The following is a 6459-nucleotide window of genomic DNA, read 5'->3' as shown; positions in this document are numbered from 1 at the left end:
TGCACTAACAATTCAGCAGAATATGAAGCCTTTCTCATCGGACTGTCCTTGGCTAAACGAGCTGGAGCCACACGTCTGGAAATAAGAGGGGATTCTAAATTACTTGTCAAATAAGTGAACGGAGTATACGCACTGAAGGAAGTAACCTTGGCCCCATACAGAGCTGAGGCAAAAAAATTGCTAAACTACTTCGCCTACGCGACCATAACGCATATTGGGTGCAGCGGCAACCAACACGCTGATTTCCTAGCCACGCTAGCATCAAAACTGCAATTTGAAGGTTTTGAGGAAACCCTGACAGTGAAGAGACGAACTGTGGCTTCAACATGACTTTCACAACCCGAAGAGGATGAAGCTAGCGACTGGAGAACACCAATTATCCAAGAGCTTAACAGCTCGGTTTTCCAAGGAAAGGTCAGTCTCAAAACCTTGCAAAATTTCCTCATGATCCGAGGGGTGCTATATCATCGAAATCCAGACGGTTCCTTGTCAAGATGTCTTGGAGAGGGAGAAGCACAATAACAACTCAACCGGGTCCATGATGAAATCTGCGGGAAAACATTAGTGGTAACACTCTATCACCGTTTTCCACGCCTTGGCTACTACTGGCCAGAAATAGAGGCTCAATCTCGATTACTTCAAAGAACCTGTTCCAACTGTCAAGCGCCACCACATCAATTAGAAGTTTTCAATATCGGTCACGCTGGGGACTGGCAGGAGCCATATATCAGTTCCCTTCGCGACATCATACTCCCCGCCAATAGGAAGGATGCAGCCAAAATAAAACAAAGATCCGAGAGATTTGTATTCCACGAAGGAATCTTATATCGTAAGAGCTTTGGAGGAAGTTTGCTACGATGTTTGAACGAAGCAGAATTCCCAATCATGCTGAAAGAGATGCACGAAGGCGAACACCAAGGAAAACGGAACTTATTTCTTCAGATACACGAGAAATACTACTGGCCAACCATGGAGGATGATGCAGCTGTTTTCGTCCAGAGATGCAAAAAATGCCAAATTCACGGAAACCTTATCCATGTACCGTCGACTCCCCTGCACTCAATATCATTGGAAATATCAATCCGCCGTCCTCAAAGTATCACGAGTACATAACAACAACAACCTAATATTTCACTAAATGGGTCGAAGCCATACCTTTCTGAGGGACGAATGGAACCACAATCGCGACATTCATTAAGGAGTACATTATCTGCCGATTTGGCGTTCCTAAACATATCATCACGGACAACGACACTCCTTTCGAAAACAAGCAAGTACGGGAGTTACTCGAAGAATACGGAATTAAGCAAGTCTTCTCCACCGTGTACTACCCCCAAGGGAACGGACAAGCTGAAAGCAACAACAAAACTCTGATCTGAATCCTCAGTCGGACAGTGCACGATAATCCTCGGACATGGCATGAGCAATTTCCAATAGCGCTCTGGGCGTACCGGACATCACCAAGAAGTTCCACCGGGGCCTCTCCCTACTCCCTTGTTTACGGCGCAAACGCCATCCTCACAGAAGAAGTTAAAATCCTATCGGCTAGGATTGCCGAAGCAAGTGGAGTTCGATGAAATGAAGCTGAAGCATTGAGCCGCCATAGTCGCAGAATTGGACACTGTAGATTCCAGAAGATCCAAGACGTAAGAACACGCACAAGCATACATAAATAGGGTTTCCAAAGCATATAACAAAACCGTGAAGCCTCGGGTTTTTCAAGTGGGAGATTTGGTACTGAAGACTTCCAAACACATTCAGCAAGACGCGTCCGCACCAAAATTCTCCGCAAAGTGGAAGGGCCTTATATAGTCACAAAATCGTACAACAGTGGGTATTACAAGGTCATTAAAGAATACGGAAGAAAACTGGAATCAGTCATCAACGGAAAGTGGCTTAAGGCATACTACGCCTGACCACCACCTTGCGCCCCGCTGTATCACAAACACGGATAGCCATGCATCTTTCCACTTTTTTCCACATCTCAAATATCAAGTTTCTTTTCCTTTGTTTGATTGAAGTAAATCAATAAAATTCTCTTATTCTTTCAAAAAAAAAATACAAAAAAAAAGAGAGCAAAAACATGCTTAAAACCCAGAAAGAAACCAAACATCTCATAACCACATAACTCAGAAAAGCCCATCCAACAGATTGTAATCCCTCGAAAGCATCATCCTTAACCGGATTTGATACCTTTCCGTCCTACTCTTCAAGTTCCGGATTGACTATTCCACCTTCTGTGACTCCATGGACAGAGCTTTCTCCTCTTCCAGAATAGCTTTCGTAGCAGGGACCACGCCAGCAAAAATACCGGCTCTTTCGACTTTCACAATATCAAGAAGATGTCGCAACCAAATAACGTTGAACTTCAGAGATTCACAGGTAGACACCGTGTTCTCCCACTTTTGAATAGTTGATTCCGCGATAGCACGGATAGACATACTCTCCATTTCGGTGACTATCGGCGAGAGACAATTCACTATGGAAACTAAAGAGGATGAACAATATTGCACCACGCTCCTGGTGGCGATGTGGCCATATATCCTCCATATCTTTGTGTAAAGAGTCATGAATTCTTTCCGCACCAGAAACCCACTGACGTTCCGGTAGTTAGAGGAAATCCACCTCATGCGGGTTCCGAACCACGAACCTGCATTGGGATACTCATAACAAGAAATTCCTAAGTCGGTGTTCTCCAGATCTGCAACAGCTGGTGGTATCGGGCTTGAAGGAAAAGGGGTAACCAAATCATCTTCATCAATGATGTTAACGCACGCTCCGACATGATATCTCTACACAGAAGAAAACTTTTATCATTCATCGGCAAAAAATGAAACACCTGTTGAGCAATAAAAACATACCGGTATAATCTTCTTGACTCGAATGACCCAGATGGGAGAATCGTTGCAAGAGTCAGAACTCACTCGTTTGACTGGAGAATCTAGCTGGCTCGATGATGATTCACTTCTGATCGACATGATGAAGAGAGGTGGACTCAACAAGAGGAAATCTTTGTTGTAAAACTGGGAAGACGATGCAACTTCACCGGCATAAATATTGTGGAAACCCTAAAGGAAGAAAGAGAAACACAGACTGAATAAGCGGAACGTGATTACATCACGACCGCGAAATCAGCCTCAAATGAAACCCCTCATCAAAAATCCTAATGAAAGCCAAACGAGACAGGAGGGCGTGATACTTTGACATTTGAATGAGGAAAGGACTTCCTATTCGAGTCAAGTAAAGAAAAGAGGCAATCGGGCCTGCAAAGACAAATCACCACCATAACAAGCCGTGCGCACATGCTTTGCCTCACCAAACCGTGTCATGTCTTGCACCACCGTCCACGCATGCTTTTCCTTACCAAACCGTGTCATGCCTTGCACCACCTTCCGCGCCGTGATTTACCGCGCCAACACCAACAAACTCGCCAAGCCAGCGTCATGATGTTTCCTAACCCAGCCAAGGTGATGCATGCCCAGACTAAGCCGACGATTTTCATCTCACCCCTCCACGGTCTTCACCACCAGTACAATTTATGCAAGGCCGCCAACACGGGAATCACAAACTCTCTTTACCTCTTAGTCAGACCTTCCTGACTATCTTTTCACGACTTGTTGTTTCTATTTTTGTCCTAGCCTGTCACCATCTTATGCTTACCTCGCAACGATGCTCCCTTTCCGAGCTAAGCAGGGGACTTAATTTTGATGGTGGTTTTTAGCTTAGGATTAAAATCGTAAAACCGCACGACTGACATGACGTCACTATGACCATTAGCACATTTATTGAATCGATCAGCATGCCTACGTAAGAATTACCAGGGTACCTTTTTTTTATGTGTCATGTTCCATGGAAGAACCCTTAACATTGACCGACATCATCTATGCCAAACCATAATTCTCATGCTACCGCGCCAAGGCATGCCAACCATGCCAGCCGTACCACTGTGCCAATGGCAAACCGTGCCAGCCACATCTCCGTGCCAAGGCATGCCAACCATTCCAGCCGCACCATTGTGCCAGTGGCAAACCATGCCAGCCGCATCTCCGCGCCAAGACATGCCAACCATGCCAGTCGCACCACTGTGCCAATGGAAAACCATGCCAGCCACATCTCCGCGCCAAGGCATGCCAACCATGTCAGCCGCATCACTGTGCCAATGGCAAACCATGTCAGCCACATCTCCGCGCTAAGGCATGCCAACCATGCCAGCGGCACCACTGTGCCAATGGCAAACCATGCCAGCCACGTCTACCGTGCCAAGGCATGCCAACCATTCTAGCCGCACCATACGCCAATGGCATGCCAAACCCTTGGCCCTACCATGCCAAGCCAACCGCGCCTTGTCTTGGCCCCAACCATGCTAGCCGCACCATGCGCCAATGGCATGCCAATCCCTTGGCCCCACCATGCCAAGCCAACCGCACCTTGCCTTGGCCCCACCATGCCAAGCTGTCCGTACCAAACCCTTGGCACCACTATGCCAAGCCATCCGCGCCATTGGCCTTGGCCCCACCATGCCAGTCTTCCCTATACGGCTACCAAAACGAAGGCGTGCGACGATCAACGGCCACCCTTCCATCATAGATGCAAATCCTAGCCGTCCAAGGTCGCCAAACAACGCATGGTAACCTTTGGCCCAAAACCCTAGTTTTGGCCACGCCAACGTATGCCATGCCACATGTGCCAATGGCATGTCAACCACCTTGCCGCGCCATACCATGCCAGCCTTCCCCATGCGGCTACCAAAACGAAGGCGTGCCACGATCAACGGCCACCCTTCCATCCTATATGCAAATCCTATCCGTCCAAGGTCGCTAAACAATGCATGGTAATCTTTGGCCCAAAACCCTAGTTTTGGCCATGCGCCAAGGCATGCCATGCCACATGTGCCAAGGCAAGACATGCCACCCACCTTGCCGCGCCATACCATGCCGGCCTTCTCCATGCGGCTACCAAAACGAAGGCGTGTGACGATCAACGACTTCCCTTCCATCCTAGATGCAAATCCTAGCCGTCCAAGGTCGCCAAACAACGCATGGTAACCTTTGGCCCAAAACCCTAGTTTTGGCCAAGCCAAACCGCGCCAAGGCATGCCATGCCACATGTGTCAATGGCATGCCAACCACCTTGCTGCGCCATACCATGCCGGACTTCCCCATGCGGCTACCAAAGCGAAGGCGTGCGAAGATCAACGGCCACCCTTCCATCCTAGATGCAAATCCTAGCCGTCCAAGGTCGCCAAGAAACGCATGGTAGCCTTTGGCCCAAAACCCTAGTTTTGGCCACGCCAAACCGCGCCAAGGCATGCCATGCCACATGTGCCAATGATATGCCAACCACCTTGTCACGCCATACCATGTCGTCCTTCCCTATACGGCTACCAAAATGAACGCCTGCAACAATCAACTGCCACTTTTTCATCTAAGATGCAGATCTTAGCCGTCCAAGGTTACCAGCTAACACATGGCAACCTTCGTCCCTAGTTTGGCCGCGCCTAAACAAATCCAAAACCCTAACTTTTGGCCGCACCTAAACTGGGCCATATTAAAGCCATACTGATCATACTTTCATGCCACAGGATACCAAATGAAAGGTTACAATAATCAATGGCTACCTTCCTCTTAAGATGCAAAATCTCGACCGTTGAAGGTCACTACTGAGCCGGCAAGTCTCCCAAGCTCAACTTTCCAGACAACAATAACATGCTACATGTTTTCCACGAAAACACTCGAGACATCAACACATGTCACAAACTGGGGGGTGCTCACTGGGTATTGGTTTGGCGGTTTACAGCGTGCGGCGTACACTACGCTCGTTATAAGAAAGTGTCATAAGGATGAGGCGGTTAGTAAATACAGTGAGTAATGGTGAAACGCTTTCTTTTATGGAACACCAATTCCAAGCGTTAACGGTTACCACCTCCTCCCATTTACTCACCCGTTTTCCATTTCTTAATGAGACTAGAGTACGTGTCACTTTGACTTGTATAAATAGGCATTACCTATTTCCACCGAACGAAAAGTTCAGGTCAGGAGGATACAACACTCAGAAAACATTTGCTAGCTTTCCATCTGTTAGCTTCCCACTTTCTGATACAAGTCGTGAAACAACTACTCTTCCATATCAACTATTCTGGTCTCAACACTTTCTTCGCTTCCCTCCCCAAAACCAACCCTTTTCCTTCACTTTGTGACCGAAGCATGTCTGGAATGTCCATTTCTTGGTTTAGGCCGGATTTGTACAGATTGATCTCTCAAATATAAAGTACTCCCTTGCAGTACATTGTTTAGGGTTTAAATTCGTTTCTCACCCGCACACCCGAAATTACAAAAATCAGCAGAAACCGTTTTCACCCTCAAACACTGTGTTATTTCTTTTCCGCATTATATTTGTTTATATAATCGAAATATCACAGGTTGTACGTAGTTAAATCAATTGGTAAAACCAACCTTTGGT

This window comes from Papaver somniferum, chromosome 8, assembly GCF_003573695.1.
Source record: "Papaver somniferum cultivar HN1 chromosome 8, ASM357369v1, whole genome shotgun sequence".
Lineage (NCBI taxonomy): Eukaryota > Viridiplantae > Streptophyta > Magnoliopsida > Ranunculales > Papaveraceae > Papaver > Papaver somniferum.
This window is presented reverse-complemented; position numbering follows the sequence as displayed.